The sequence below is a fragment of the Corvus brachyrhynchos genome, unplaced genomic scaffold (genome assembly GCF_000691975.1).
Source record: "Corvus brachyrhynchos isolate BGI_N302 unplaced genomic scaffold, ASM69197v1 scaffold5, whole genome shotgun sequence".
NCBI lineage: Eukaryota > Metazoa > Chordata > Aves > Passeriformes > Corvidae > Corvus > Corvus brachyrhynchos.
The window spans coordinates 12,934,395-12,956,092 of NW_008238321.1; the positions used below are offsets into that span (position 1 = coordinate 12,934,395).

Sequence of the window (21,698 nt, forward strand, 5' to 3'; positions counted from 1 at the left end):
CCTTTCTTGCTGCATGAGTCACTTCCGTACACCAGCATAAAAACCTCTGATGTTACTCAGGATGTTCCTTATTATGTGGAGATGCAGATCTGCATGAATAATGTATATACTGGGTTGGTTACAGAACCAAAATATATATTAGAAATTCATTTGACTCATGCGAAAAGTAGAATGTTAAGGCTTTTTAAAGGAATACAAATGTAAATTCCCTTTTTAGATCAACCTCTGAAGGATTTTTGAGGACCAGAAGTTTAAGAACAGCCTAATTGCAAATACCCATTTCAAAGGTTTAACAACCAACATTCCTGAAAATTTTCTGCCACTTTTGGAATACTGGATTATTTCTGAAAAAGATGCAACCCAAGTTTAAGAGATCTGTCTCCTCAAAAAATTCAGCAAATTTCTTCTCCAGAAAAAAAATCCCCCAGTCCTAATTGCACATAGATCTGCTTGAATCCCTGCTTTTACATTTCAGTGCACAGGTAAAAGATGAAATGGCAGTGTGGACTCCCAGGCTGGCAGGAGCTGTGGGTGTGGGCTGTGACCTCGGGCTTGTGTCCTGCTGTGGGACAGATGGGAACAAGTGACCAAACCTTTCTTAAGCAGCAGCCTGGACAAATCCTGCAGCCATGCAACAGGCTGGGAAGTTCTCAGTCTTCATGTACTGTCATAAAATAAGACACAGCTGAATTAGTGCCAGATCAGACTCTTTACACAGGGCATTAAAATCATCTCCAGTCACACAGGGACACTCAATAAAACTCTGCCTGTGCTCCCACATTACAAAGCTCCTCGCTAGTGCACAGCTTCATCCAATCCCACACAAATCTGGTTATCAGCAGAGTCTTCTCTGGTACCCTGTTTCAGTCCATGCAATTTTAATTTTGGATAGTTGGATTTTCTAAGGTGTCTGTTATGACGAGTGCTTACGACAACAATTAGCTTTCAAAGCACATTTAACTAGACAGGGCAGATGCACTTGCTGCCTGTCCACATTCTGTAAAGAACTAAATACCCAGGGGTAGAAGGACATTTCAAATGCCACGAACAGAGAAATACATTTTTTACAAATGGGAGGGAACTGTGAAAATGCACTGCTTTGGGTCACCAGCTGTACTGCAGGGATGAGACCTGAAACTCTGCTGCCTTCTGCAGTTTCAGCATTGACACACCAAAACTGCCAATCAAATCCTTAAATCTTAAGTGTGCTTTTATTTATAGATAAAATAAATTATAACACACATAAAATTTAAGAGATGTGGTTCATTACAGAGGAGTATAGCTAAATCTGACTGGGCTCCTCTGAGCTTCATAGAAGCCACAGTAAAATCTTCTTGGAATAAAAATAAATAATATAAAATAAATGGCTGAGCAAATTAGATTTCCTGGTGTTTTATCTAATTAATCCACCTCTTAACTCAAATTGGTTGGCTTTTTAATTACCAGTTAATCTCATCCATACAATTAGGGGCTTTTCTGCTCATACCTTTTCTTTAAACTTTGCTATGATTTCAGTGGGGTCTTTGGGTGTGTGGTGTTATGGGGTTATTGTTTGACTTCTTTTAAATAAAGGGTCTGGCTTGTTTACCTGCATGGGCATAATATTGCCAACAATGACAATATACCCCCCTGCTTAAAGGTATTACTTTCTAAGAACAGCTAGACCAGACTACATTTCTAATGCCTTGTTCCTGGTGTAAAAGAGCAGCATAGAAATCTTCCAGGTTAGCTACTGACCAACTTTGCTGTAATGCAGAGGATTCTTCATAAAGCTTACGTTGGGATGAATCTGCAGATCATCATTGTTGGATATTACACAGAGAATTTTAAAAGCAAACACAACATTTTTACTTACTTCTAATATTTAAGCCAGAGATTTAAAATAGTATATTTAAAGTGACCAAAATTTAATCTTAAAAGAAAAAGCCAGAAAGCTGTTTGAATATGATCTATACCATCCATCTCTAAACACTGAGATTCCAAAATGTTGGTCTGTTGAATTGATGTCTTGCCAATACAAATCACAGTACTATTCTGGGTTATTTATGAACAAAGGGGGAGTGCAAAGCTCATACTTTTAGCAGCCTTCATTCATTTTTAAGTGTCTCACTCTTGCAAGGAAATTGCATTTGGTCACCAGAAACATAATTCACAATGTTGTTCTCCAAATCAACTGCCACCTTGTTTGGTCTAAAATGCTTCAACCAAAAGCAAAAAAAAACAACTTCAAAACTGAAATTTAAATAGTATAGGGAATTTTCCTGGTCATCCAAGAATGTTTCCCAACATGAATTCCCCCATATTTACACATCCATATTTCCTGCAATTAGAGTTTGTACCTCCCTTACAGCACACAACCATATCTGTCAAAGTCAGTCAAACACAAAATCCTACTTCTCGAACTTTCCTAACAGCACAACCACAAATCACAAATTCTGCAGACAAATGAAATTTATTAAACAGTTTATGCTGCTCTCAAGGAGCTCCCTGTACAACCCCCTCTGTCCTACATGGCTGCAGGTAGAGAAGCAAAGCATATTAACTGCTATGGGTAGAGTACATTTATTGGGCAACCCAAACATCACACAAAGATCTCACATGTTTTTTCATTTAGAGAAAAAAAAAAAAAAAAACAGCATTCAACTGGTTTTCCACAAAAAAAAAAAAAACAAAAAACAAAAAACAAAAAACAAAAAAAAAAACAACCAACAAAAAAGAGGAAAACAAGGTAATTGCTCAATGCATTTAGGTGCCACTGAATTATGTCATTTGATGGCTGAATACCTTATGAGGTGACACTGCACAGACAGCACAGCTGTCTCCTGGCTACATTGCACATCCTGCTCCTCTAAGCCAGCTGCAAGGTGCCACAGGAATCCTGAGCACCTGACATTTCTTGCCTGCCTGTCTCAATCCAGACTGTACCCAGAGCCAGTCTGGGATTTTACACCCAGGGAGGGGCAGCAGGGGGTGGCACAAGGGGAGTATTCAGATTTCAGGTTCTTTAATCTCCATCCAGGAGAGTCATGAGGCAGCACTAGAGGGCTAAGCATTATTTATTCTAAACGTCTCATGGCAAGAGACAAACACAACCCTTGAAGTGTAATTAAAAAAAAAAAAGCACAATTTAATATAACCTCAAGATTTCTTGTATTCGTCAAAAATTGAGAAGGAGGCACCATTTATCACAGTCTGGAGGCTGGGAAACTTCACTGCAGGTGCATTTATCCTGACAGCATCTCTGATATCTTGTATTTCACATCTTGAAGGGCTGGAGCTATTTTATACACACAAGCACTCACCAGTAAGATCTGACATCAAAATTAAAATGCAGTTGTGTAAGTGTAAACAACATCTCAGAGTCAAAAAACAGATGGGGTAGATGTTAGCTCAAAAGCTACATAAAAAGGCAAGGATAGCTTAAACAGGGAGAGACTGACATAGAAAAATCACTTTAACTACATTCCTACTTTACCTTAGGAGGCATTTTGACAGGATTATGTAAAACAATCAAGTTTTCCTGGGAAACCATCCCAGCAGATCACAGCAATATGCTCCATCTGATCTTGCCATCTTCTCTGGGCATTTATACGTCAGTCTCCAGAGAGCCATGAGGTGGCAGCAAGATAGATGCAGACATTTCATATATTTTCATAAATTTATTGTAGGCACAGATTAATCCAACAATGTACAGTCACCAGAGTCTGACACTGTAAAGTCTGCATCGGTGGTTGGGATTTAGATGCACAGTATTTCCATTTTAGCCAAACCTTCACAAAACCCTAAGTGTCCCTGCCCACGGCACAGGTTTGGAACAAGATGCTCTCTGAGCATCACCTTCCAACCCAGATCTTTCTAGAACTCTTCAGCTGTCTCACACTTCAAAACCCATCATTCAGATGGGTCTTACATATTCCCTCCCAATTCTCTTCCTCCTGCTCCAACCTCTGAGCCTCTGACATCTGCTATGTCTCTGGAGTCACTGCCAGACCCAGGCACTGCGAGGCTGAAATGCAGGAGATCAGAGAAGCTGAGTTTCTTTTAAAGGAAGGGTAATGAGAACAGCTGGGTTCTGCTGGATTAAATTTCCCTGCAACAGTGACAAGTTTCAGCCAGACGGTTTCACTTGCTGATACAGCAACACCAATAACTTTAATCACAGCTCTTATCCTCAGGGACTGCACAGAAAAAGGCATGGTGTGAGGAAGAGGAAGAGCAGCCAAGCAGAATGGTGTGTGCAGAGCCAGGGTATGTGCACAGGGTGCATCATGGAGTAGTATAGGTCATAAAACCTGATCTTCTCAGGATTAACCTGTGATGATCTGTTCCCAGAAGAGTTTCATGATTAGTATGAAATTATGCAGGGCAGAACTCTTAATCCACACTAAGGACACAAATGCCACAAAACTTGACACTTGAATTACATACACTGAAATCACTGAATGTCGGCTGTGCCTCGGTCACAAAAATCCTGGAAAAGGAGAAGAATTATTTGGTGTGCATTCAGTATGATTCCCCTGGGCTTAGACTGCTCCAACAGAAAGATCTTCATTCTGAAACTCTCATATATGAGATTTACCGTCAGGCCCCTCCCCATTTAGAAGACTCAAGCAGTCCCTTTGCAGCAGCTGTCTCACTAGAACTATACAGAATTTTGCAATAGCTCTGCTGAAGAGGAGTAACATTTGTGTTAATACTCTGCAATATTTCATTTGTCATAAAAATCAATAGAAATTTTCAGAAAGGGCATTTTGTGCTCTGAATGTGCTAATATGACATTCACCAGACCAAATTAATTCTCCAAACAACAACTGGCTTCCTGGAGTTTTGATTCAAAACAAGAGCCCAGTCTTATTTCTCTCCTCCCCAACCATCTGCAACAAGTGAAATCCACCCTTGGTGATGTGCAGAAGACAGCAGAGAAGTTATGACAGCTCCACTTTAGCTTTGCAGTCTTTGTTTCAGTCGGTCATTCTCAGCCCCTGAGTAAGACACAGCAGTTTGTTTCCAATGATTCACTCCCCACCATCCTCTCTGTGCATGCTAGCACCGCATCTCCCACATCCTAGTGGGAGTTTCACACACTTGGGCTGTTATGTCTACAACCCCATTCAATTTCCATGCTGAAAACTCCACCCTGGACAAAACCTCAGCCACCCATCAGGGGTTTTCAGGAGTCCCATCCGTTGATGGGATCTAAGAGCAGGAAAAGGACCTTTGATTTGGTGAATACAAACAATTAAGAGAATGGATTTATCACAAACCCAATGGTCCCAGATCTTCAAGAGAAACATGGTGACTTCAGAGCCCTGCCCTTCTGCCAGTGGGCTTTGGCAGGTGAAAAACCTTAACTCCAGAAGAGGTGTAGGTTTCCAAAAGGAACAGCAATAACACTATGTCAGACCTGAAAACAAGTATCTTTCAAAAGGCTCAAAGGATGCAGTGACAAGCTTGTAATCACCAGCCGGGCTCTGCTAAGAATTGTTCAATACAAACACAATAAAGATCACAGGTGACCCCTGAACCAACACCTTAGAAAGCCTTTTAGATCTCCTTTTCACACCATTCTGCCCATTTTGTGGGGCCATGTCCTGCCCTCAGAGGGTGCCCACTTCCAGCTGGGTCTCTGGCTGGTCATCAAGCTGTGTCCAGACTCCACCCAGGACCAGCTGACAGCTCCCTGCCTGCCCAGTACAGTTCAGCAGTTGGGTTTCCTCGGTCCAAAAGCACAAAGAGCATCCAGCTCTTCCACAGCCAGCCCTGGTTCTGTCTGCAGCCACCACTGGGTTTAGAACCAGAAGCTGGCAGGGACGCCAGCAATCCCTTTCACCTCCAGTGCCATATAGTGCAGCTCAAGAAGAAAAAAATCCACAAAAGCAGCAAGCATCCACTAGCAGCAACGTTTGCTGCAAATCAACCCAGCTCCACTTTCCATCTCCAAATGGACCTGGCCTTTCCCTGGCATTCTCCTTCATACACCCCAAAATCCATGAGCACTGCCTTAGAGGATAAATTACCTGAGGTACAGACAGACCTGAAGTGAGAATCAGAGAGCCCCCTCTGCCAGGGGACAGTGCAAAAGGCTCACCTGGGTCCCCCCAGAGCAGGCTCCGTGGCTGCCCAGAAGAACAGCCTCCTCCTTGCAGTCTGTCCTCAGACACCAGAGCAGTGCTGGAACATCTGGTTCTGTGTTCAGAACTGGTTCAGAACCAGCTCCTGCCCAGAGAGGCAGCAAGGGAGAGGAAACTGCCCTGAAACCAGAGCTCAGGGAACAAGAACATCTTGTTCCCTCCCTCCAAAAGGCAGAAACCCTTGTGTAATACTGTACTGGTGCCCTCCTGTTGACCATGGTTTACTGAAAAAGGACAAGGATTTTGATCTCATGCTACATCATTGTTAGAAAAAGTGAAGGGCTTTGGTTTAGTGTTGAAAAGCTTTTAGAGACTAAATATTTAATTCACCTAAACAGTATCTGCTCCATCAGACACAATTCTGGACAGGTTAATGGCAGCCTGTCACACTTTTCAATGAGCAGCATCCTTACCTTGCCCATATAATTCAAATATCATACATAAAAAGCAGTGAGGAAAAAGCTTGAAAGATGGAAGAATGTTAAAATAGAATTAAAATGTATTTCCAGTCAAGAATGCAAGTGCTCAAAAAATGGCACACTACAGCAAAGCTGTACAAGCAAATTGATTATTTTGGTTCACTAACAGAACAAAAAACCCCAGCTTTTACTTTACCCGTCTGAAAATAGAGACATTTGAAATCAAAAGTCTTCTCAAGCAAAGAAACCTGGCCCCAGGAAAAATGTTCAGTCATTTGACCAAAATTTGTATTAATAAAGCAGTGGATTGAGCACCTTCCCTCCTTTAGGTCTCAGCAGATCCAACTCCACTGCACGTTCACAGGTGTCTGTTGCTGCTTCACAGCTGCAGGAGTTCACGTAGGAACACAAGCATCTCACATACAATTTACTGCCTCTGTGGATACATTTTGAGGACAAAGTACATTCATACTTTCCAGGGCTCCTAAAGAGACCTAAGGCTTAGAAATACATTTTTCTTTAAAATTTCTTTATTTAGTGTAAAGAAAATTCTATTGTTAGATGGGGAAAAGAAGTAGCAAATTTAATAATGAAGTTCAGATGTGAAAGCTAATCTGTTATTCTAAATTTTAAATGTGACATTTTCAAAAGGACTAACATCAAACATATTATTTGATTTCAACCTCAGTCTGGAGGTTTTATCTTCCATAACTTTACAAGTGTACTGCAGAACACCTATTTCACATAGAGTCCTTCTGCATCCTTCCTGAGTTACTATAAATAAAACACTCCAAAAAATCTCTATTCCAGTGATTCTCTGTTTTCCATCACAATTTGCCTGCAGTGTTATCAAAAAAAAAAAAAAGAAAAATCTATCACACAACAAAACCTAAGTGGAGCTCATGTGTTCAATCAGCACTCCCACCTCACAGGAACAAATTGTTTTCAGTAATGTTAATTACTTTTCTTAGCAGTCCTCTTCTTCTGCATTCACAGCTCCCATTTTAAGCCACTGTATAAACTCCTGCCAGGGCAACCCCTGTTTGAGACAGATTAACACAATAAAAGCATTTTAAATCGGCTGGTTTATGATTTATGAAGGATCAGAGCATTGCTGGCAGTCAGTAAGTATGTGCTATTTAGGAAGCAATCTAATGACTCGGTATGTTTCCAGTTAAAACTGTTAATAGTCCATGTTCATGCAGTGGTTTGGGACTCTTCTTCCCCAGTCAAGGCTCAGATTTGTTGGTGGGGTGACACTGCCTTGCACCTGAGACGCTGCCAAACGCAGCAGCACAGCTCACCCTGGCACCAGCGCGGCGCTGGGAGAACACCGGACCCCAGCCCTGCTGAAAGCACTGCTGCCATTCCACGGCAGCCCGGCGTTCCTGTATGCTCCAGTACTAAGGCAAACTTCCATGTGAATCTCTAGAACCCAGCTGTTTTTGGAGCTCCAGCCCTGCTCTCAGGGACACAGGTTCAATATCGAATCCCCGCTCCCAAAATGGGAGAGCTGAGGCTGCTGTGACAGGAGCCCAGGATTTGGGGGAGCAGCCAGGTTTCAGTTCAGGTCTGTCTCTCACTGCCACAGTACTCTGTACTGCCAAAGAGAGGAAAAACTAAATGGGCAGACCAAAAAAAAAAAAAAAAACAAAAAAAAAACACCAAAAAAACCCCAACATGATCTAAGAATCTTAAATACTTTTTTCCCAATGAAATATCCAAATTGTTCTTTTCCTTCACTCCAATTTCACACAAATCCAGTGCAATCAGGAATTTCAGGATATAGGACCACTACATCTGCCACCCACAATGGTGACTGGCTGGCCAGAATGGGGTAAGACTGACCCAGTCTATACTGTCCAATAAACATCATGTGCCTTTTGAGCAGCCAGGAGGTTTTTTTATTCTCAACTCTACCAATGAGTACCCTAAAAAGAAATCATGCCCCTCCCATGTGTTGAGGCTGACACTACAGTGATCAATTACTTAGGAAGATCTTATCTCTCCCTGGCTTTACATGCTGAATAGTTACTAACAACTTCTTTTAATTCTCTTAACAGATTTAACTGGGAATGGGCAATAGTTAATCCATACCTTTTAAAGGCCCCCATAGAAATTACAATGTAATCCATAAGGGACTATTTATATGCTAAGAGTTTGACATCTAAATGCACTAACGATGAGAAAAGAGGGATATTAATGCTTATTTTATAAGTGTCAAGTTATTTTTCTAGCTTTTAGAATAAAGAAAAAATTGGTAGATCTGAAGACTGAGCCAAGCTGGACTATTTATTTAATTGGAAGAACCTCCTTTCTGTATCAAACTTGCGCACAGAAACAACTTTGTCACCACCACACACTTACCAACTTTTTTTGGCAAAATTAGCCTACTAGCTCCAGAAAACTACCCAGGTGAAACATCCTTCCCATGAAGGGTAACTAAGCAGAATTATGAGCCATCAGCAAAGCTCTCTTTTCTCCTCACATAATGCCACATCCAGAGACGCTGCACACATTTTATTTAGCTCCCTTTTACACCATCCCATAGGCAGCAGCAGACACTGGATTTATGGCTGCACAGCAAGGAAAGGCTGTGTTATAGCCCTCAGTATTATATCCCACTATATCACATCTTTTGCTGTTACTGACAAACTTGGGTGCCTTACTCCATTCTGTGGTCAATATCATTTCCAGCTGAAGACAGCAAAAAGGTGCTGTTTTTAATAAATAAAAAAGCAGATATTAGGTATTGATGTCCACTTTTAACTCTGTAATTCAGTAGATTAGCAAGGGTGGTGTTCTCATTTCCATACGCATTCTTTGTAACGTGTTCCAAGTACGGTTATACAAACTGCTTAATATTTCTGAATTAAGCAAAATGAGCCTCTTGTGGCTAGAGATATTATTCCAAGTCGTTGGGGCCCTCTCCCTGCTGTGGGGCCCTGGGGGGAGGCACGGAGCTCCCCTGCCCCTGGTCAGCCTCGCTCCCCGTTGGTTTTTTGTGTTCTCCTGCCCGGGCAGGGACCCTCGGGTCCGTGACTGCCGCAGTTCCTGGGCAGAGCCCGGCCATGTGGCTGGAGAAATAAACATCTCAAACATCTACCAAGAATCAGTCCATATACATTTCTTTTCCACGGGCCTCGTTGTCTGATACACGTGTTGCAGTATCCCCACTGTAACACCAAGTTTAGGTTGTTGGGTTAATTTCATTTGGATTACTCTCCACTGCTCGACGCCCTTAATATTCCTCACTGATATGCCAACACTTTGTGTATCAGCCAAGGAGTTCCTCCCAACAGTGTTTTGCTGGAAGCACCCAGCATTACAGAAGTCAAATCCTTTAACTTTGCTGCTGCATGGTCTGCAATATTTGTGGTAATAAACATTTGTCACTAAAAAAGTGACTGGGGAAATCACACCTTGTTAGCAAAGCAAGCTCCTTGCTCTGCACTCAAAAAAGCATCAGGTCTAATTATGAATTTTACAGGAGCTGTGTGATACAGTAATTGGGATGAATTAGCAGTGCCTTCAGCAAGCTCCATTTAAAGAAAATTAAGATAGTCAGAAGTAATATTCATTATATTTAGCCATTAGTACATATTTTCAACTAATACAGTAATGGGGGAAAAAAACAATTCCTAGAAGAAACACTTCTGTGTTTCCTGTAATTATTGAAAATCAAAATATATTTGGTAGAAAGCAAAGTAATTATTTGCTTGCACTGACAAACTTTGCAGCTATGCAGGGTTAGGTTTTTTCCCCAGTTAATGAAACCTTGCTTCAGGAACCAAATTCATTGTTCATTTCTTTTCTCCACTCCTACTCATTCCTTAGGCTAACAAGCCATTATTCTAGAACCAAAACATTATTCTACAAGTGTGTAACTCTTAACACTTGTTGCAACGATACACTGGCATTTATAGTGCTGCACACTTGCAATAATAACTTTGGAATTTGCTGCTCCTGCATCAACAACCAAGGACAAAAAAAACCCAAAAAAACAAGGAACCACCAGTTCCAATAGGAATTGCAATAGGCTACAGAGTGCTCACTGCTCTGGTTTAGCCCTTACTGCTATTTTCATTCAGGAAAAGAACAAAGCCCACAGCAAAACTAATTCCCACTAGCTCTTTTGATTCAGATTTTTTTAATTGTCATGTCTAGTTGGTATATTAGATGCCAGATAAAGTAGCTATAGCATCTTGTGATAGCATCACATACAACAAAGAGCATCATCATAAACCCAAGCATTTCTTTATCTGAGATATGATTTGTACATGTTGTCCTTTCAAGTGTAAATTACCTTCTTTGCCCCTTTGTTTTTTGCTTTGCAACTCTTATCACTGGAAGGTCATCACCACCATTCAGAGAATGCCAGGATGCTGATAAGGCACTCAGTGAAGCCTTCCATCTCTCCATCTAAGGACTGGGGGGAAGAGGGGGGCTAGAGGAGGAATTGGCCATTTGAAGTCATAATTCAATGGCAAACTGGCTTGTATGCCACAGCATCTCAAACTTGTAGCTCAGGTGTTCGCTGTGCCATAGCTGCACCCCTAGAGACAATCACAGTTTTTCATCAGGTTCTAAGAATCCTTTCATTCCATCATGCAAATTTTAATCAAGTGTGTTGCTGGGACATCAAATGTGGCTAAAAACAATCTGAGGCAGATTTCTCTGATGGGATTTTCAAGGGCTCCAAGGAGTCAGGCACACACCTTCAAACAGGATTCAGTTTTATTAGAAAAACACCGGCCTCCCTCCCCAGCTCCAAAGCCACACCTGCACTCAACGTTCCCAGGTGATTGTTTCTATGCTGCCATCCCTCTACAGCAGCTCCTTCTAAGTGGAGTGGTTGCAGGCTTAGCTAGAGGCTGGAAAACTGAAGCTCAGCTTTATTCCTGAGGTTTAGGTTATCTCTACTGCAAATGAAATGAAGGAGCCTGAGAGTGCTAAATGTGCTAGGAAAACATGTACCCAAATAATTATAACATGTGATTAATAAGGATTAAACACTAATAAAATTACTTGCAGAGGGTTCAGCCAGTTGCTGGTATCTTTCATGTTAATTGATATTTGGCACTTTATAAATACTCAGCATACTCCATTACAGTTGTACAAGACAGCTTCCAGAGCAATTTTAGGTACCTGCTAATGAGAAAGAATGGTTGTCTGAGCAAAGCACTGGACTGAGCTGAAATACAAAGCTTTGTTCCAGAATGTAAGAGGTGCCCATGATTCCCAAGAGAATGTCTTTCACTCCAACAGTTTTGATTCCAACCCATACTTAGTGCAGATTGTCAAGCTTCTCCAGGTACAAGAGCTCCACCATACACATCCTTTTTTTTTAGGACAATATCCTGTCTTGGGATAAGACAGAAACATATCAGTGCTGTGTTTGAACATATAAATCTCTCTGGTGCACCTTTTCTACTCCTCAGAAAAAGACAGGCTTAATTCATTTTTCAAGATCTAAATACAAATTTATGCCTTCTCTTCACACTAAACGCTGAAATGAGTTTGTCTGGCATCCTCATCTCTCAATGATCACCACAGCAGTCCCCATTTCAGCACAAATCCTTTCCAGAAGGGACAACTGGTGCCTATTTAGCTTCAGTCTGGCTGTGTGGAATAATTCACTTGGACCGTCAATAATGCTACTCTCTAAAATGCCAACCAAACACTACCAGAGACAGGAGAAAAGGCCTTCAGCCCAGACTAAAACACTGTGCACTTCAGATGCTCATTTAAATAGCAATTAGGCACCCTGCAGTGGGCTTATGGTGGCTGCAGGATTATCTGACCTGTCAGGTGGGAAAAGTGGAAAAGTCCCGGCTGACCCTGTATCTTTAGAGCTCCAGATCTCCCCATCACTTGGGAACACTGCCTGCTTCTGTACATGGAAATCATCCACTGACATTTAGCATTTCATCTGTTCTTTTCCCAGTTACTCTGCAGGTCACCTACAGCTTTACCAAGCTGAAACAAACGGCCAAAGTCACACAATAAACGGGAGAGGGGCAACACCCACTCCTCCCCCTTAAAGCAATAAGGTGTTTGCTGTAGCAGTAAGATTTCTGAAAGAAACTTGATGCTCCAACTCATTGTTATTTTCCCACTAAAAATTTAAGTGTAAAACTCAGGTCAGGTTGGCCTTAGAGGCCAGTCAGTGTGCTCCAGCTTTATTTCTGCAAATGCTGAAACAATCTTTCATGCTGTAAGAAAACAACCATTCCTTGGTAAAGTAGAAAAAAAATCACAGCTTTTCCATATCCTCTCTAGATCATCAGGATTTTTCCTGGTCCTGCTGAGCTCAAATGATGACAGTACTAGACAGGTTATCATCACACTGTCAGAGAGTCTTCAAGCTGTCAGCTGCTGCTACTTCAGCCTATTTTTCAATAACCACAGCTCAGCCTGCTGCCTGCCAAAGCTCCCATTGCTGGAACAGCCACTGCCAACTGGCAGGATTGCTTCAGAGAGGAGAAAGGCTTTGTTCATATCTGCTTCCTCCCCCCCACAAGAGGAAGTGTCACTTAGTGACAGGTCCCTGTCAGCCAGGAATGACTGGCAGGTTACTGGCATTCCTCTTGAGAACACATTTTATTAATATGTGCTTAAAACTTCTAAAAGCCCACAGGTCAAAAAAGCTTAACAGTAGTTCTCTCCAAGCAGAAGGACGACTTAAGGTTAACTGCTTCCTTAATGTGCAATAGTAAAATAGATTTACATAGATAAAGCCCTTTGATTTTAGAGTAGCACTTTTTCCTAAGATGGCTCCACCACGGAGGAGACATGACCTTGTTCAAGCATCCCTTTGAACCAACAGCACAGGAAACCTTTCAGGTACTGCTGCTCCCAGGGGCACAATGCAAATTGGCAGCCTCCAAACCTGTCTTTGCTGAAGGGCCTCGGTGATTCTCTCAAGGGCTTTTTCAGCCAAGTACCAGTTTCCCAGATTCAGCTCACTGAAGGAACTTTCTCCCTGCAGCAGGGAGGAATATCAAACATTTTGTTACAGGGTTTTGCTCAATGATGAATAGGTTTGATGAGCAAGCACAGAAATCTTGGCTGGGACTAGACTGCACTGGTACAGCCCACAAGGAAAGGAATGGAAGGAAAAACACCACAAACTTGCAGCAAGCAGGACAGCCCATCTTAAGCAAAACTCCATGAGATAGAAACACGTGCAAGGATGTGGTTTACTCACGAACACCAATACTCCCCAGGCAAAGCAATATATCAGGTAAACGTCTGCAGTCTGGCAGGACACACTGGATGCTGCAGAATAAATGCCAGGATAAAACAGGAATCCCCAACCAATTTAAATATTCTTAGCAATAAAAGCATCATTTTAGGAATAGGTTAAGGAAAATATCACACAATAGCCCTATTTGCAAAGCCTGAAGGGTCAGCAAATGCTTTAACAGGTATGTACACTGCACAGAGGGCTGGCAGCCACATCTGCCCAAGGACAACAGCAGGCACATCCCAGGCATCTTGTGGAGAGCAGCAGCTCCACACTGCAGGGAGGGTATAAACCTGAGCAGAATATGCTTGGGGATGTCCTGTGCAGGGCTAAGAGTTGGATTCTGTGTTCCCTGTCAGTCCCCTCCAACTCAGAATATTCTGCAATTCTGTGCTTTCATGAGAGGGGAAAGCTCACATACCCTGGAGCTTGCTGCTTCACCTGCTGGTGTAGTAAGAGATATCATCTCTCCTACAAACCTCACTTGAAACCAAACCAGGCCATCGTTCTGATCTGTGGGTCCCAGACCCCACCCTGCTGCCAGCCTCCTCTGGCACGGGCTCTGTGCTGGTGTCCCCACCCAGTGTGTGACACTGGGACATTCACAAGGCACCCTCTAAGTGCTTTAGACTAAACCATTAATTATTACAGTCATTAAGATCCCACTTCAAGATTTATCTTCTTCCCATGTCCCCATTAAAGAAATTCAGTGTTAGTTTCCAGTTATTTATTTTGCAGAAGCAAATCCATCAGGGAACTAACACAGTAATTTTACACATTAACTCCACTCCTACAAGACAGATTTTTTTTTTTTCTCTCTCTCCAGTTTTCACAAAGAAGGGCTGCTCAGCCATGCAGAGGCACTGCTGCCCAGGCACTGGCGTGGAAAGCAGACCCACACCAGGAGCAGTGTGCTTTGAGATCAGATCCTGCACCACAGCAGGAGATGCCTCACCAGCCAGCTGAAAGTAAAAGTGACCTACAGCCACTTTTAGGAATCAACTCTTTGCTCAAAAGCAGGGACCTCTAAATGGGTTTTCTCACACTCTGAGCCAGAGGAGAATGTGTCTTAGAAAAACCTGATCCACACAACAGGTGGGAGTTCCACCCTGCCCTCAAATGCTTCAAACATTATTTCCAGCTGAGTATGAAGATCGTGATGGGTAGGGGAGTAGACTAGACATTCAAATTTCCAGGTTTCTCATCAATTTTCCATACAATTAATAATTTACTTTTAATAAACTGAATACATTTTTGTTTATGCTTCTGATGAAAGACTGCAATATTCAAGTGCCTCAGAGCAGTTTAAAAAAAAAAAAAAGGAACATTATCCAACATAGCGAGACAAAACTCAGGGAGGGTAAAGCATAGGAAGGGAAAACAGCAGACAGAAGTCAAGGTGCCAATTCAGGTTATATGGGAGAGCAAAAATAAAAGCAAAGATCTTTCCAAAAATCTGTGTCCCTATCCTAAACTCCTAATGAACCTGCCTCCCTTTTTTCAAGCCAACTCCTTCCTCCACTCCTAGAAGAGGAGGAAAACACCACCAAGTGGCAGCTCTGAGCTCTTTTCCTGTTTGTTTCCTTTATGAAAAGGATGCATTCCAGTAACTCTGCATTATTTCTGGTTGCACTATTTGCCTCTCTTGAAAAGTGCATGAGTAGGAGAAATTCTACCAGCTCTGAAAAAAATTAAAAGCCACATTTATCATCCTCTAAAGGTCCAGAGCTTTCAGTCCAGAACATCCAGAGTTATGGGATCTTGGTATCTCACTCCTTTAAAAGTTCTCCAGCAGAATCAGGGAGGGGAGAGCCAGTGGCTCCCCATGCCTGTCAAGTCAATGCCCCTCCTGAGCTGATGCACACTGAGGTTATACTCAAGGAATTCTATTCTTCAACAGAAAGAGAATTGCATCTCCATTAGGAAGAATTTCCAGACTAAAGGATGTGTCTAATTTTAATTTGCTACACACAGATAATTGACTTTATACTGAAATTGCTGTCATTTAATGTTCCTCATATTCAGATCTGATGAGCCACCTGAGGAGCAGGAATTACTCTTCTCAGGTTTGATTTATTTATGGTCTTCTCTTTTCTCCTTACTACAAAGAAAAGAGAAAAATCTTTGGTCCGTTCCCAGGACACACGCTGAGTCTGTTTCATGTGCGACACGCCAGGAAGTCACATGTTTGTACCTCACATATCTGCAGAGATATTACATTACTGCTGCAATGGGTACTTCAAACAGGAATTCAGTGATACAGTTTTTTGCTTTGCCTCCAAATTAATCCATTCTTTGGCTCTTCACTGTAGCTCATTACACTGATCTACTGCTCTTCATCTTTCTGCTCTGCACACATCAACACTGAGTCATCAAAAGCCTGCACAGCGCCAATCTGTGCTCCAGCACAGTCACACTCCAATATCCCACAGCTCTTCCTCCTGCTTCAGGAAAGATCAGATGGGTTTTGATACTTCAGTTCCCATTGTATCAGCAAGGCTTTACTTGAGAGCATCCAACCCCAAATACGCTGCTTGGCTCACAGCCACACCTTCTAAGACTGCAGCCCTGCAGTCCTGAGAGGGAACATGCACACTAAGGATTATCCAAAGCAACAACAGAGAGAAGAGTTGCTCTAGATCACATGTGACACATAGGAGATGATCTTTCTTTAGATCACAGCAGGTCAAGATGAAATATTAACTTTCATGTAGAAGTTATGTTTTAATGCTTGTGTGCCGCCCGGGATCCATCCATAATTATATCCTACCAGGAGTCCTCTATAGTATCAAATAGACCTAGTTTTGTTTTCTGTCTTGGGGCACAGATTATTGGTGTGCCTATTAAAACAGCTCTTCTGCTGTTTTAAAAGAAGAGGGAGGAGGTAGAAGGCAGAACATCTAAGAGATGTCACTAAAAATCCTGAAGTTATTGCATAGCAATTTTGAATAGCAATATTTACAAAGACCTAGGGAGTACCTATACATGCTGCAGAAAACACACAGGGTTTTGGGAATGGCACTGTGGCTCAATGCAAATTGAGAGCCACTTGTTAGTACTTCCTGCTGGAGGGCATATGTCATCACCACATGGCAACTCATGGAAGTGTGAAATAGGATCATTATCCACTCCTGCCCCCCATTCTGAAATAATGATAATGAAAACAATCTATTCCTCAGTCCTCCCAGGAACAGAAAGACTTGGAGAGGAACAAGAATATTAAAACAAAAAATACCAGGGGAGAAAAGTGATTTTTCAAAGTTAACTCCAAAGCAGTCTACAAGCTCAAGCACTTCCCTTGCAAGTATATTTTCAGTTTAGTAATAATTAGATGCCCAGCCAAAAGAAGCAGTGCTCAGAGCAGCACTCGTTTACAGCAACTGCAGCACAGTGCAGAATAGCACCTGAAGAGCCCAAACTGAGCAGTGAGCTCAGAGCTGAGCAGAGGAGACCTCAGAACACGTTAACCACGAGCAAGCTTTCCTAGTCTTACACAGCCCAGGAGTTTGCTACAGGCTCTTCCTCGCTTTCCAAGGAATCTCCAAACAGACACAGCAGACTCCTGGAACAGGGCAAGTAAGACATGCAAGACTGCAAGCCTGTCCTATCCACAGAAGAAAGAACCCAGTACCAGTGAACACCATCACAGCAGCTGCAGCAGCTGGAAGCCAACCCTGCCCCTGCGCCTGCTCCCACACACAGGAGCGCTGAGGCACAATGCTAGCCCCAAAATGATGAAGTTCCTCGTGGGAGAGCTTACCTTGCTGTGCAGGAGAAAGGTTTGTAGGTTTGTCTCCTCACTGCCTCCTCCTCTGCAATCTCAGTTTGCATTCCAGCCTTCCAAGGTAAAGCCTTTCTTCAGGAGACGCAGATGGAAAACAGCTCATCTCACAAGATTTACTGCTTGGCTGTAAGGGTTTGGTGGTTTTTTTGGTCTATAGCTTTATGTTCCTAGGGATGTAAGCATAGTCTCCTGCCATAACAGGGGAGCTTCTCAGCACCTCTTTCTGCAGGGACTTTAGTCATAGCTGCGTCCCTCCAGTGCAGCAGACCCCAGCCATGCCTCGCATCAACCTTTCCCCTGCAGCTGAACCTAATCCTGGCCTTCACCCCTCTGGGCTGGGCCTCTTATCCCAGCCCCCAGCAATTCATCTCACTAATGAGCCGAGCCTGGGAGCCTCCTGCCCTGAGCCACCCCCAGGGCTGCTCAAACCCGAACTGTCCGGCAAAGCTGCTGCTGCCAGCATCGGTTTAAACTGTAAAGCCACAGAAGACAGGTTATTTTAAAAGTGAGGAAGAGGAGGGTACAGGGGACGGTTCTCTGAGACAATCTGGGCAACTCTTCTGAAGCAGGGAAGGTGTATTGTCCTTGCAATGCTGACACTGGCAGCCACATCTCCCTGCTGCCTCACCTGCACTGCACTCACCCTGTCACATTTTCCCAGAAGCTGCAAGCACCCACGCACTCAGGAGCAGCCTGTCTGCTACTTACTTCCATGTTCTGAGCTGCAATAAATCTGTCTGGCTACTTACTTCTTTCCCTGGTTAAGACATCCTTGTGGCTCCAACTGCTTGGGCCGTTCAGAGATTTGGAGTTTGCTCGTCCTATCCCCAGCTGCAAATACTGCCTGGGATTATTGTCACCTGCAGAAGATATTATTGTTGTCAGCTGAGGGAATGCTCACAGCCAGCTGACTCCAGTGTGCCTCAGCTCCCTAAAACTACTTCCCTTCAGTGCTGGTAGCTTTTTAACAGGGTGCTTTGAAGCTCCCATCCCCAGTTTATTTATTCAGGTTTTTCTGTGCTGAGTTAAATGCTGCAGCAGCTGATTCACAGCCCAGATCACTGTGTCTCCTACCCTTACGTTTAAAACACCTTCTTGAGATGCTGAGATCCCCTTCACATAGTCTAGCAGGGAGGAGTGACTGGAATCTGAATGATGTCCTACTCTCCAAATAAGTGCTTCAAGTGACAAAGGTGGGACTGAATGTAAAGGAGTGGAAAAGATTTCAGGGAAAAACTGAGAAAGGTCTCATTTATGTCCTAGCCTGGAAGAAGAATAAAAAAAATTTCTAAGCTTCAAACCACTACTGGGATCTGAAAAATTCCAGGGGTGGGGCAGCCACAGCTTCTCTGAGCAACCTGTGCCAGGGCCTCACCTCACTCACAGGGAAAAATTTTTTTCCTAATATTTAATCTAAACCAACCCTCTGTCAGTTTAAACTCATTCCCACTTGTCACCTTGCCAAAAGCTGCAGGATTCTTGTAGCCCCTTTGGGCACTGGAAGATGCTGCAAGGTCAGCCCAGAGCCTTTTCTTCTCCAGGCTGAACCCCCCCAGCTCTGTCAGCCTGGCCTCACAGGGGAGGTGCTCCAGCCCTGGGATCAGCCCAGTGGCCTCCTCTGGACTTGTTTCAACAGATCCATGTCTTTCTTGTTTCTTTTAGATTTTTTTTCTGTTACGAAATGAAATGAAATAACCATAAAAATCAATTAAAATAATTTAAAACCAGCAATTTACAGAAGTCATTTTAATAAATTGAAAGTTCTTGTTCCTTTTTTTAACATTATAGTATGAAATTTACTACAGAAGATATAATCAAAATTATTTATAAGAAAAAAACTATCAGCATGTTTCTGTATTTCTAATCTTTTAAAATGTGTTTTTATTGAAATCAACACTTCTTTATTATTTTAATTCATCACCGGTTTTTTTTAGATTATTATTCCCAGTGATAACCAGAGTACTCGGCTTCTGGAGTAAAAATGTGATTACATGCTATAAAGTCACCAAGTATTTTCATCTGGAATATAAATGGAAGTAACCTTTCCAAACAGAATATATTAACATATGCCAGAGAATCCATTGGTTATTCTGAGACCTCTTTCTTTCAGTCTTTAATCACTAATGCTATAATTTTAACGTCAGTTTTACAAATGACAAAAGGACCAATAGCTCTCCTGAGAATGTGAGATTTTTCTCAATCCAGACCAAGTCTCACAAGTGTGTTATGTTCTAGTAATTAATTTTTAAGCAGAAGTGTTGTCCCATTCCCTAAAATGATAAACAAAGCTGATTCTTCAGAACTGTATTAAGCTCCTTGCAAGTGAAATAATCCTCATCTGAGAAGTATAAATATGCAGATGGCCTCTTATGTCTCATTCTTTCAAGCAGAAGGAAATTAGAAGGAACCAGAAACTAACAAATATCCCCAGGCAAGGTTTGCAAGACCCTGAAGAAAATGGAGAAGCACATCTGTTGCTCTTCATCTCTTGCAGTATAGAGAACGAAACTGATACAATACACCTGAAACGGGGTCATGAGAGGAGAAAGGAAGCAGAGGTCAGATGCTCAGGAGCTGTACGGTCATGTTGTCTCAGAGACCAAATCTCTCTGATCTATCTTCTGTCAATAAAGCTCGTGCTCCTGGCTTTAGGAGAAGATGCAAAACTAAGGATTTCAGTGGCTATGTATGGTTCCTGTCAGTTCCCTTTTCCAAGAGGCCAGAAGCACCACGCTGTCTCCTCGAAGGTACATCCAGAGCCTCTGGTAGGGAATGGAGCCCATGAACACGCAGGAAGGCTTGGAGTGGGAATTGTTTTACCACAACCCTATGCTCAAAAAAAGTAACTGGATTTGCTGTGATGAGAGAGCTGTGTAGAAACTGGTCTTAGTGATGGGGATTTAATTATTCTGGTATTGACAAAAATGAGAATTAAAGGAGGAATCAACCTGCTGACTTCCACAGGCAGTAAAAAACAAGTTTATCTTTCACTGTGTATTGAGCTCGTAGCTATGATAAATTCAATAATGGTCTGGTGGGTGTTTAGTGCTTTATGATAACATATCATTTGGCTTCACACAATCATGGTCTTGGGCTATGAAGCTAACAAATAAGACTTCAGACAGCATCATGTTGCTAAGCTCAAATATTCCCAGAAATATGGCATGAGAGGAGGGGGGAGAACAAGGAAGAAGTGATATTTTAAGCAAACAGAGTAAATAATGCAATCAGGTTGATCCCAGCAACAGCAAAACTAAAAGTGATAATGGAAGTTACTGGAGTAAAGCAACAACATATCAAATATAGACAGAAAGCAATTACAAAAGGTATAATAGAAAATTGAAAGTACAAGCTGACTGATGTAAAAAGCTCACAAAAGCTTTGTAAACATTCAAGGGGGAAAAGTTGCTAATAATAATCCATGAAGGCTCAGAGAATACTAATCAGCCTTGAGCTGTTCTTCATTTGTACAAGGACATATGGGCCCATTCCAGGTTTAAATAAATGACTGAATGACAGAGATTAAACTCACTGATGTTCTTTTAAAAGTTAAAAAAAAAAAAAAGGTAAGAATTCTGGCTTCAGTCAATAATGCACCAGAAATAGATCTATTGGACTTTCAGAGATTTTCTAAAGCCACTAATCTATCTGCAAGGAAAACATGATTTACCACATATAAGGTGAAGCCACCACTGGGTGTGATGTAGGCCAATGCTGTTGTGCTCAGCTCAGGAAATTTGCTGCCTTTCAGGCCTTTTCTACATCGCTCATTCTACTGCATTTACCTTTGCAAGAAGTCCAATTTAAATTACTTTCAGAGTGGACAAAAATAGAAGTACAGATGCTGTACAAAGCAAGGAATACTGAATAGCAGGAAAATTTTCATCTCAGGGTTCAATTCCACATTCCACCTTAGCTTTCCTGGACAAGTCAGTTACTTAGATTCTGGCAGGATTTCTAAAGCCATCTCACCTTCAAAAGCATCACTGCTTAGTCCACATTTCCTCAGCACAGGGCTCAGAGGGGTACCCATCATTTATTAGAATTGCTAATTCTACAATTGCACTTCCAGTATCTGAGGAACAAAATTCACATGCAGAAGAACAGCAGCAGGA

The 21,698-nt window shown here is 42.2% G+C and overlaps 1 long non-coding RNA gene across 1 annotated transcript in view; it reads right to left on the reverse strand.

The window, feature by feature from the left end:
- LOC108446721 overlaps positions 1-18,631 on the reverse strand; it is a 142,369-nt gene extending 123,738 nt beyond the window's left edge. The window contains exon 1 of the long non-coding RNA XR_001862022.1: positions 17,560-18,631. This is a non-coding gene — a long non-coding RNA (uncharacterized LOC108446721). The remainder of the gene's footprint in view (positions 1-17,559) is intronic.
- Between the last annotated feature and the right edge of the window lie 3,067 nt (positions 18,632-21,698).